Below are 13,217 nucleotides of genomic sequence, written 5' to 3'. Positions count from 1 at the left end.
CAGCATTAAACCCGCTGGAATGCTCTAATGGGTGCTTGACTCCCCCAGACTGACTGCAGATGATCTGAACTAACAAGGGATTCTCCGTAAAAACTCCAAGGATGGACAGACAGGCAGGCAGTGCAGGAAGGAATGGCCTCCAGGAAGACAGCTCCCTATTTTTCTGATGCTGGTTTGGCCAGGTTGCTGGAGGCACTGAAAGCAAGGCGGGACACCCTCCCCCCCCCCAACCCAAGCAGGACACCGTGCCAGAGGAAGGGATGGAAATTCAGCCTCGGAGGCGGTGGCAGCATGCATTAGTTCCAGGGCAGCAGGCAGGGGAACCAGGAAGCAGTGCCACAAAAAACTGAATGACCTAATCTACAGTGAGGTTCGGTGCTTAACCTCATCTCACATCTTCCCCCTAAATGGCCCTCAGATCCCTCCACCCCCAGAACACTGTACATGTTCAGTTTCTGACCCCCATACACCACCCCCTCCTCCCCAAGAGTATCACAACCTTTGCGCTCTGAGGGCCACACCCTGATAGCTTCCAGGATTCATGCCATCAGATTTTACATAGCTCCTTCTGTCCCCACAGGAGGACAATACCCAAAATTGCCAGGAGAGGGCAAAGACTGGAGATGGTGTACCTGAGATCCGGGTCCACACCCCTATTGAAGAGCGGGCACTGGAGCTTGTGGGAGAGGAAGGGATGAGGACCATCAGTGATAGCATGGTCGGACTGGAGCATAGAAGTGAGCACCTGTCAATCCTCCACTTATTGGAGATATCTCAAGGAAGTTGAATGCAACTGGCATCACAGCCACCCATCCTGCCCCTGACAGCTTGGAGGACTCCTCGGAGGAAGCCAATAAAGAGACCACCAAGGCCGGCACCAGTTTTGAGCCAGCTTCCACCTCACGGCCTCATGGTACAGTGTCAAAGGGCACTTGCTTCTGCCATTGACAGGTGGCCCCCGACTCGGAGGGTTATCGCAGAGGGCTCTTCCATCATGGCAAGAACGCAGGTGGTCCTCCAGGACTGGCAGGGCCAGGTGACGCTGGAGCTTCTGGAACTCACTGCAGTCCCTTGGAGTGACGCAGAGGCCCACAGGAACCCCAAGGGAGGAAGAAGGGTTTGAGCCTGTATTAGGACCTTCCATCCAGGAGACTGCAATTGTGGCTACACCTTCTGACTCCCCCCTTCCCAACACCGGGGCATCTAAGGGGCAGGGGGATGAAGACGTTGTCATGGATACATCACTGACAGCTGGAAGCCAGCAAGGACCCTCAATCTCCAAGCCTCCATGGATGATTGCCAAAGGCATTACAGGCCACAGGGCATGGTAGGCAGCTGGCCGCCTTCATCTCCGATGTACATCCTGAGGAGACACTGAGACGTAGTGGTAGGCCACGTAAAGTTACAGAATATTTAGGCACTTTGAAGTCTCATGTTCACATGTTTTTATATTATCACTTATTTTGAAGGAACTTTTATTGGCAACAGTGATTTATTTCACCCCACACCTGTGACTAACTTGTCTCTAATTAGCCGCTAACACGGATGTATTTAGCCTCTAGCACAGATGTATTTACCCTGATGGTGGGCGGAGGGCCCTGCACTTTGATGTCAGTGGGGGAGGCCCCTCAATGCAGTGCTACTGAGAAAATCAAGGCACTCAAATAATTCACTGGCTATAGGGGGTGGCATGCATTGGTAGCAACTTACTACATCTACTGATCCAACTGCAGCGGATGAGATTGTTCAGGCAGGTGAGCTGGGACGATTAGGAGTGAAGCTTGCTGATTACATTGTGATCTATGCAAAAAATTGCAAATTGACATTTTGCCCATTTTGGGCGGGGTCCCGATTGCATCATTTTTTTTGGTGAAATGGGAATGGGCACAGGTACCATTCCCACTAGTCAGTCACATCTAATTTTATGACTTTTTCCCACTGCAAAAAAGGGAGCGATGAGGTTGTAAAATTCCACCCATTGTCTCTGATAATGCAGAGACCCAGGATATCACTCTGAGGACTTGGGTTCAAATTCCACAATGATAGGTGGTGAAATTTGAATTCAATTAAAAGTCTAATGAAAACTTGATTGTCATAACACACCTTAGAGAAGGAAATCTGACACCTTTACCTAGTCTGGCTTAACAGAACTGCAGCAATATGGTTGTTCTGAAATGATTGAATAAGCCAGTTCAAGGGCAATAAGGGATAGGGAATAAACATCGACCTAGCCAGCAATATCCACATCCCAGGAATGAATTTTTTAAAACATAACCATGAATGAAATGAGTCACATGATGATAAAAATAATCCTCACACTTGTAATATGTTCTCTAACAATGACGCTATCAAAGAGTACATCAATGTACAATGCCTTTGGCCAATTCTATGATTGTTTCTGGAAACAGCATGACTGTAAGCTGAAGATTAAAATCAAACCTTTCCACCATGCTGTATGATTCAGAAATCTGGGTCTGCGTGAATAAATACAGGATCCCTGAGCAGATCTTCCATGGGGAACTGTCTCAGAGTGAACAACATTAAGATACAAATGATTTAACAACACCATATAAAAAGAGCCTCACAAACTTTTGCAATGCAGATCACTTCTCATGCAAAAACATGACCAGCCCATATGGAGACAAACAGTATGTGTCAGCATGTGTCAAGGACCACCATGCTCACCAAATTGGACATGCCTAGAGCAAGGCCTGAGGTGGTGCAGCTGAGAAAGTTTCCTCAAGTACCAGCAACAGCGACTTGAACAAACAACAAAGAACGATACATCACAGGAACAGGCACTTTGACCCTCCAAGCTTGCACTGATCATGTGTTCCTAACTAGACCATCCATTTGTATACCTCTATTCCCAGTCTGTTCATGTGGCTATCTAGATAAGTCTTAAATGATCCTAGCGTGTCTGCCTCAGACACCTTTGCTTGATAGTGCATTCCTGGTCCCCACCACCCTCTGTGTAAAAAATGTCCCCCACATATCTGTATTGAACCTTGCCCCCCTTACCTTCAACTTGTGACCCCTTGTGTTTGTCATTTCTGACCTGGGAAAAAGCTTCCAACTGTTCACCCTATCTATGGCCTTCATAATTTTATAAACTTCTATTAGGTTGCCCCTCAATCTCCGTCTTTCAGGGAGGACAACCCTAGTTTACTCAATCTCACCTCATAGCTAATACCCTCCATACCAGGCAACATCCTGGTAAACCTTTTCTGCACTTTCTCCAAAGCCCCCACGTCCTTCTGGTACTGTGGCAAACTGTCAGTTCTGTAAACATCCTGCTGATCCAGCATTGAATTCTTCAGCCATGAAAAGATGCACAGAAGGTGATGATATCTCTTGTAGCTAGGATATATTTGAACAATGAGGAGCCTACCTCTAACAAAATATGAAAGAGATGCTTTCTGACTTCATCCCAATGTGAAACCTTCCCCTATTTTATCTTACAAAATGCATTTTGTATAATGAATCCTTCAGGACAATGCATGCAGTCTATGTTAAATTTGCTTTGCAGTCATAATATATTATCTGGGAATAATCACTTTGAAATGACATAGACATCTGAGAGAAGTTCTCAAATGTAACTGTCAATTTTTAACAAATCAGTTACATCTCAAAAATATAGAGGAAAATTTTATGCAAATATAATTATATAAAAATATAATTTGAAATCTTACATTAATAATGAGAAGTGCAGGAAGGAGGAAATCTTGGCACCTTAGGAAAAACATAAAAGGAAAATTTAGAGGGGTACTGATGTTTATAGTAATAATTTTGATGTTTCCTACATTACAACAATTACATTTCAAAAAGCATTTTAAAAGTTTAGTCACAAGTAAGGTTTACATTAAAACTGCAATGAACTTTTATTGTGAAATTCTGTAGTCGCCACAGTCTGGCACCTGTTTGGGTCAATGCACCTAACTAGCACGTCTTTCAGAATGTGGGAGGAAACCAGCGCACCTGGAGGAAACCCATGTAGGCATGGTGAGAACATGCAAGTTCCACACAGACAGTGACCCAAGCTGGGAATCAAACCTGGGTCCCTGAGGCTGTGAAGTAGCAGCACTAACCACTGTGCTATGGTGCCGCCCAGCTATGACACAGACGATGGTTGTCAGGTACACTATATAACTGCAAGTCTTTCTTAAAGTAAAAATAATATGGGATGAAACAGAGAGAGGGATTGGAGATTAAAGCAGGAGGGGGATCGCCAATTTACATGACAAGGCTTTTTTTGGACCCTAAGCAGATCTGGATGGTGTCAGGAGATACTCTCTAAATAAGGGAGCAATTTTTAAAGTCCTGGACAAACATAAAATTTATAGAGAAAATTAGTTGCTGAGAAAAGAAAAAAAATGTTTGGTGTTATAGAGGAAACCAAGATTTTGAAGAGTGTTTTAGGAATGGAGGCAACATTAGAGATTAATTTATGGTCAAAGGATGTCAATAACTGAAAGAACTATGGTGGAACTGACTATGGCCTTAATGGTTTATTAGATTTGTGAAGAATGTGACAAAACAACATATTTAAATACTTGAAAGAAATAAATTTTTCAATTGGACAAAGAGGCAGAATGCAATGATATATTGAACTACAGAGGATTGTAAGCTATTTTGAAATGAGATCAGAGGTTTATGATTGTAGAATGGAATCCACAAGCATAAGAATAGATAGAGTTAGATGTATTTAGTAACCAAGAAGGTGGTTTGGAATGAAAGGAAACAGAACTGTGTAGAACCATTGCGTCAATAGGAAATAAAGCAGAGAGTGAGCCATTAACTTCAGCAATCACATTAATTTGAAAGGAAACTGAATAATCCTGAACATAGCTTTGGTGAGAAGACATATACTGATAAATTATTTAGATGTTCACAATGTTAGACCCTAGAGGCATTGAAGGTGCACAAAGCAACAACAAATGATATATGAAGTATTCAAGTGTAAAACACATGCAACAAAGGAACTGAAATGGTTCTCTTCATATGATTTTGTGCTCTATTGCCAGGACAAATTCCTCAATATATTAATTACCCTGAAACATGCATTCCAGATCCTTGGAATAATTTTATATAATCCCAAAGCAGTCTTTCCTTTGTGTAGACATAACCCAATAGAGCAGTCTTATCTAATTTTTCTGTGCAGGAGGCCACATTTCAATTCTTTTAAAACTTAAAGGGCTATGAACAAATTTTGAAATGATAAGGTTTGGCATAACATTAAACATGAATATCAATAAAATATTGAAGTCTGAAGAAAAGAAATAACTTGTTAAGCAAAAATAAAGCAATTTCAAATCTTGAGGAATTAATAAAAATGACCATTAGAGAATGAGAGGGTCAAATTGTATATTTCTGGCTCACTCTCAGTCTCAGGGTACTTATTCATTCACCCTCACCCACTGTGAGTTGATATGAGTTGTTTGGTGTGTGACTGTGAGTGTGAGTGAGGAACTGGGAGTGAATCAAATTTTCTCACACTTGTTCACACACACACACATACATTCTCTCTCACTCACATACAGAGACACGCTCTCACTCACACACATTCCTGACAAACACACACACTCTTGCTTAAACAAGCTTGCTCACACACACTTGCTCATTGCAGTACCTTTCTTATAGGCTTCCATTCACTCTTCCTGTTTACTCCCTCATTGAGTGTAGTTACTGTTAGAGAGCTTATAAACCATATCTTCAAGTGATTTCTTACCTTTGCTATTTCTCATCTCTATCCAACAATTTCTACAACTTGATTTCTGAACTAACATCATCTCTCAGTACTGTATTAATGTCATCCTTAATTAACAGAGCTACCCCACCACCATCCTTTCCTAGTTTCCTGTCCTTCTAAAATGCCAAATATGCTTGAATATTTAGTGCCCAGCCTCAATCATCATACTACCATATCTCTGAAATGCCTATCTAGTTATACATATTTATATTTATTTGTGCTACCTATTCATTCATTTTGTTATCATTTTGCATGCACTGAGGTACAGAGCCTATAATTCTCTCTTTTACCATTCTCGCAAACTTACTTGCTGATTTGCTCTTAAGTTTCAAACACTTTGGCCTCTCCTGCCTCTGATTATCATTCTCTAAATTGCTATCCTGCTCTATTGTCTTGTCATTTATCTTTAATCTACCACTTGTCCCCTCAGGTAATCATGTGATCCCTCCTCCCACTGTTTAACTTAAAGCCCTCTCTGCCACCCTGTTTGTATGACTTTATATGACTTGCAACAGCATTGGTCTTAGCATGATTCAGGTGAAGATTGTCCCAACAGTACAGCTCCCACTTTCCTGAGTACTGGTGTCAGTGCTCTGTGAATCAATATTCATTTCCCCCACACCAATCTTTGAGACATGCATTCAATTCTCTAATCTTATTTACCTTATGCCAATTTGCTAGTGCTTCAGGTAGTAATCCAGAGATTGTTTATCACCTTTGTGGTTCTGGTTTTTAATTTAACACCCATTTGCTCATTATACCTAAGCAGAGCCTCTTTCTTAGCCTTTCCCATATCATTGGTAACCATGTGGAACATGACACTTGGGATGCTGCCCTTCTCACTGCAAGTTCCTCTCCCACCCCGAGCAGATGTCCCAAACCCTGCAGTCTTCTGGACTCATGCTGTCAACTACAAAGAACAGGGTCTATGCCTCTGACTACCAGCATACTCCTATTCACTCCCCCACTTGAATGGTTACCTTCAGTACAGTCACAGTATCAGTTCACTCATCCCCATGGGGATATATCATATTTATGAAGTTGGTCGAATTGAGCAGGTGACTGTGATACACTGAGGACCAGTGTAATGAAGTTAGTTTAATTTAGTTTTACAGAACATAGTGGGTTCATGAATGAAATGATGAATCTTAAGGTGCTGGAAGTAGTCATATTTGGTGATGTGATTTGCATCTGGGCTTGGTGAAGAAGCTTGGCCAACTGAATAACATCGTTCTTACGCCAAATTTTGGTGACCATGATATATAAATCCCCTGATAATCCACAGTTACACCACCATGAACAAAGAACCAAGAACAAATACGTTGCAACTATTTTCTAGATTGCCTGGGTTAGATATATGATTGGATACCTCTGTGTACCATTTTTTTGGGGGGCTTGTAAGGGAAGAGAGTATGGAGTGGATAACAAACATGGTAGGGTGGCATTTGTGTTCATGCCAAACCAGAGATTCTTGGAACAGTCCCACTCCAGACAATGTTGTCACGGAGTTGGGCTGCCATGTGGGAGGAGTTAGGGTCATAGAGTTATAGAGGTTTACAGCATGGAAACAGGCCTTTTGGCCCAACTTGTCCATGCGCCCTTTTTTTTGAAAACGCCTAAGCTAATCCCAGTTGCCCGCATTTGGCCCATATCCCTCCATACCTATCGTACCCATGTAACTATCCAAATACTTTTTAAAAGACAAAATTGTACCTGCCTCTACTACTACGTCTGGCAGCTTGTCCCAGGCACTCACCATTCTCTGTGTAAAAAAAAATTGCCCCTCTGGACACTTTTGTATCTTTCCCATTTCACCATAAACCTATACCCTCTAGTTTTAGGTAAAGTTGGAAGACTCAAATCCATCCTTTCTTTTAAGAGAGTGGATCCTTGACCACTTTCCTCCCCAGAGAAACCTACTAATATTCTTGTCAGAGCCCCCACTTTATAGAGCCAGGATGTGAATGGGCAGAATCTGAAATATGAAGTGATGGCAAAGCTGTCATTCAACATCATAGTGCTTGATCACAACAGTAACATGATGAAGAGGCTGTTCTTCAGGAGACAGTTCCAGATGCTTAGATGTTAGCCTTCTACTTATCGACTGCAACACATCCTTCAACACCATTATTCCCACAAAACTCACCTCCAAACTCCATGACCTGAGGGTCGGCTCCTAACTCCTGAACTTCTAACCCACAGACTACAATCAGTAGGGATAGGCAACACCTCCTCCCCGATCTTCCTCAACATCACCGTCCACAAGGCTGTGTCCTCAACCCCTTACTATATCCTTATATACATACGACCGTGTGGCCAAATTCCCCTTCAACTCGAACTTCAAGTTTGTTGATGACAAAACTTTAGTGCATCAGATCTCAAACAATGATGAGAGGAAGTGCAGAAAAGGAATAGAGAATCTGGTGAACTGGTGCGACAACAATAATCTCAGTTCAACAAAATGAAGTAGATAGATTTGACTTCAGAAAATATAGTGGGGGACATGCCCCTCTCCACATCAATAGGAATGAAGTAGAAATAGTCAAGAGCCTCAAGTTTTTAGGTGTCCAGATCACCAATAACCTGTCCTGATCCTGCCATACCAACACTATAGTTGAGAAAGCCCACCAATGCCTCTACTTTCTCAGAAGACAAGGGAAATTTGGCATGTCAGCTTCACCTCTCACCAACATTTATAGATGCATCATAGAAAACATTCTTTCTGGTTGTACCACAGCTTGGTACCATTCCTGATCTGTCCAAGACGCAAGAAACTACAAAGAAGCCCAGTCTGTCACTCAAACTAGCCTCCCACCCATTGACACTGTTTCACTTTCCGCTGCCTCGGAAAAGCAGCCACACGCCCCACACGCCCCAGACGTACCCCCTTCCATCTTCTTCCATCAGGAAAAAGATACAAAAATCTGAGGACATGAACCAACCAACTCAAGAACAGCTTCTTCCCTGCTGTCATTAGACTTCTGAATGGACCTACATCACATTAAGTTGATCTTTCTCTACACCTTAGCTATGACTGTAACGCTACATTCTGCAGTCTCTCCTTTCCTTCTCTATGTATGGTATGCTTTGTATATTGCGCAAGAAACAATACTTTTCACTGTATACTATTACATGTGACGGTAATAAATCAAATCAAATCATTAGTCAGCATATATGTTAGAAAGGTGACAAGCAGCAGTTTTTTTCTGTCGAAGACTAAAGTTTGAATGTAACAAACATTCTTGGGGTGTTAAATCCTTTGTTTTTGGATGCTTCAGAAGTAAGGTGTTGCCTCAGGTATGACAAAAACATGACAAAATACTAACACAGGAAAAGGGAAATTTGGTAGAGCAGAGAGATGCAAATTTTAAAATGTTATAGATATTTCATGAATACTGTATTTTTACCATTTATCTGCTTCATCTCTTTATTCTTTCATTTGCCTCTATGATTCAACATAGCTTGTCACCGAATCATATAAAAATAATCAAAGAAATTTTATACACATAGCCAGATGGGCTACTGCTGAACATAAGAAAAACACTAATTAGGTTTCATTCAAAGCACATTGGAAACTGAGATATAAATCTTTCGTAATATACTGTATGTAAATAAGCATTTGGATATTGCAGACCAAAAGCTGGCAGGAGAGAAATTTGAGCATAGTACAATGATAAAAGGAGAGATGAAAATTATCAAAAGATAATCTTAAATCCTTTATCCTAATGCAAAAATCAATAGCAGCAGAATTGTTAAATTGGAAATGTACCCTGCTTGTAAAAATATTGGCTTAATGGTAGCACAGAAATATGGCTTCAACTGAACAAGCGATGCAGCCAAAATAAATCTAAGATGTCCTGTAAAGATAGAATTATTAAGGTAGGCAAAGCTACTGACAACTGTAGATACAGCAACTGATGGAAGAATGATAATAACCGTGGTGCAGCTGAATAGGGATCACCAATGCTAACATTTATGAAGGCACTAATCTTCCTCAGGACCTGGTAAGAAGTTGAAATAACCAGTGTCCAGACTTGATGGCCAGTGACCTCAGTGAAATTCATGAGATCAACTGACTGATATATTCTTACTGGGGTGTTGGCACCTCTTGAATTCACCCTCAGAGAAACACCCTGGGGTAAGAAGTGTTGGCGCAAGATCTAAAATCCTCAAGCAACTTAAATTGCTTGTAGTTTTGTAGAGCCAATTTGCTGAGTGATTTCTGTTTCAACATGCAGTGCAATTTCTACTGTTAACTAACTTTGTGTGGCATATTGAAAGAAAAGATTCTGAAGAGGCATTTGAAAATGAATATTTTTAGATGCCCAGCAACTTTTTTTCAAAAGAGCTAGAAGCTCTAATCAATTCCTGAACAACAAAAAGTAAACTTAAGCTACTAAAGATACTAACCTGAAAATCAGAATAAGTAGGGGTGAGGAAACTAACTTGCATGGGTTTCTTCTGGACCCAGTTCTTTGTCATGCTATCTTCACCCGGGCTTACAGTCACTATTTCTGATTTAGTGCATTTCTGGATGTTTAATCACACAACCTCCTATCTCATCTACCTCAAAGAGTCTATTTTTTCCCATCTCTACTTTTTTAAATAACTAATAAATACACAGGTTCAAAGAACAAAAATCACAACTGTTTTTAATGTTGCTATGATTTTTCTACTCTATTCAACATGCAGGAGATTAAACTTTAATTCCAGCAGATCCCAGGCAATACTGGAGGATTCGTAATTCCATTTGCCAGGACAGTCACTACATCTTTCTGCTCAGATTGTTCTGTTAAAATTGCATCTGAGCTCTGATGACATCATGGGGACCCAACTTGTATATTTAATAAAGGAATCCTCTATCTTTGGATGGATCTCCTTGCCAGTTGTTCAGTGGCACAAGTTAAAATTGGGAATGATCAACTGCCCACAACTAAATGATGAATAAATAATGTGGGCAATTTTGGCAGTCTATCGGCCTGATTTCTGCTTGGTAAATAGGGTTACGGTTACCCTCTTCGTTCCTTGGGAAAGTTGAAAGAATTGAGGAAGCAGACATAGCCACCGGCCACTCAATACAAAGATCACAATAATGACATAGAGACAAATCTTATTAAGAAGGTGTTTGTTTATTTTACCACAGGAACAACAGGTTGAAGCATTAACATGGCCCTCAGAACTGGGAGGACTAAATAAATGTAACACTTATTATGAATGTACAATCAAATGTTCCTGAGATTCATGCAAGAAGTTTAACTAGCCTTAACTGACCTAACTGATTATATAATTTTAATAAAGGATTGTTATCCAAATTTAAATCCTTTGCATTATTTTGCCATCTTTTCTGTTAAGTGCTATCTGTTCATTCTCAGCCTATATAGCATCATAACTTTATAGCTAAATGTGACAGCTAAATTCCCACAACCAAAATGAATAACAAAATAATCTAAGACAGTTCAATACAACCAGATTCTAAGATAACCAATGTGCTACTGAACAAAAACATTAACATAAACATCAACATTTGTTTAACTTATGTAAGATTATGAGAATTTGCAGCATAGATTTATTCTTCACTCAAACCTTGTCTTGTCCTTCCTCATCTAATTGTCTGACCATTACCTTCTATTCCCTTCTCCCTTATTTGCTTGTTCAGCCTCCTCTTCTATTATCCACTTCAACTACTCCCTGTGGTGGCAAGTTCCACATTCTCACTTAACACTGGGTAATAAAAGTTCCTCCTGATTTCTTGGTAACTATCATATAATGATGCCCTCTAGTTATGTTCTTCCCCATAAGAGGAAACATTCACTCTGGATTTAATCTATAAAAACCTTTCATAAGTTTAAAGAACTCTATTAGTCCACCTCTCAGCCTTTCTCCTGTTCATCCTTTTCTGATAACTCCACATTCCTTCTGTACATTACTTATCTGCATATCTGCATTATTAATCCTTTAAATTACAAAGACAAATGTGAATAGCTTTATGGCCACATTCACTTTCACAGTCACTAACGATGTTATTTCCTCACCTTCTCTGAGGCTGCATGTCTGGCCACAACAGATGATGACATCTGTAAATACCTCCTTAATGAAACAGAGACATCACATCTACCATTTCAAGGTTAAAGTGAGATGGAAGAATCATTCTGTGGAGATCCTAAGTGGATAGGACCTACTGCTAAGAGTCTTTCTTCCTGCTCCTTTCTCTTTGATCAGCTTACCTCCTCTGTCTTAAGATCAGAAACAGAGGTAGTGTACAGTGGTATAAAGTCAGGAGGGAGAAGCCCTTGGAGTCCTCAGCATTGCAGAAAACATTGAATCTCATGGAATTCAATCAAACCTGAGCAAGAAAACCTCTTGCTGATTGTCACATACAGCGCTCCCTCAACTGAGGAATCACTGCTGCTCCATATTGAATACCATTCAGAAGAAACATTGAAAGCAATACTCTGAAATGTCAATGTCCTTCACCAAGATTGACTCCAGACCAAAATCACTTACAGGGGTTTGCTGAATCTTGAAGAACATATATACACCAAACAACTTGAGATAGGTGATGAAAGAACAACAAGAGGGACAAACCTATTTGACTTCAACAATCTCCCTGTTGCAGGTGCATTTGTTCTTGACAGTATTGGTAGCAGTGACAATTTCACAATCCTGATGGAGACAAAGTATGTCTTCACACTGAAGGCACCATCCATGGACCAGTGTGGCTGTACTAATGTGCTAAATGAGATAGATTCAGAACTGATCCAGCGGCTCAAAACTAGGTATTCATGATGCACTCTGAGCCAACGACAGCAGAATTCCACACAATATGTAACATTGTGTCAGGGTGGCACGGTGGCACAGTGGTTAGCTCTGCTGCCTCATAGCACCAGGGGTCCAGGTTCGATTCCCAGCTTGGGTCACTGCCTGTGTGGAGTTTGCATATTCTCCCTGTGTCTGCACGGATTTCCTCCAGGTATTTGGCTTTCTCCCACAGTCCAAAGATGTGCAGGATATGTTGATCGGCCATGCTAAATTGTCCCTAGCTTTGGAGGGAATTAGTTGGGTAAATATGTGGGGTTATCGGGATAGGGTATGATTGTTGCCGGTGCAGACTGCCATCGAGTCTGAGCAAATGGTCTCCTTCTGTACTGTAGGGATTCTATGATAATGACTTAACATATCCCTCACTTTAGTATCAAGCCAAGGGATTAATCCTGGTTCAAGGAAGAGTGCAGATGAGCATGCAGAACCAGTCAAACTTTAAAATGAAGTGCCATCCTTGTAAAGCTGCAACAAAGGACTAAATGCATGCTAAATAGCTGAGGCAGCATGCAATAGAAAGAGTGAAGCATTGGATTGTTGCTCCACAGTCACATCCAATCATGAACAGTGGTGGACAATGAAGCAATGAGCAGCAAGAGGACGAGGCGGCATCACAAACATCCCCAATCTCGTTGATGAGTGAGAACAG

This window comes from Carcharhinus amblyrhynchos, chromosome 10 (assembly GCF_965287045.1).
Source record: "Carcharhinus amblyrhynchos chromosome 10, sCarAmb.v2.hapA, whole genome shotgun sequence".
Lineage (NCBI taxonomy): Eukaryota > Metazoa > Chordata > Chondrichthyes > Carcharhiniformes > Carcharhinidae > Carcharhinus > Carcharhinus amblyrhynchos.
This window is presented reverse-complemented; position numbering follows the sequence as displayed.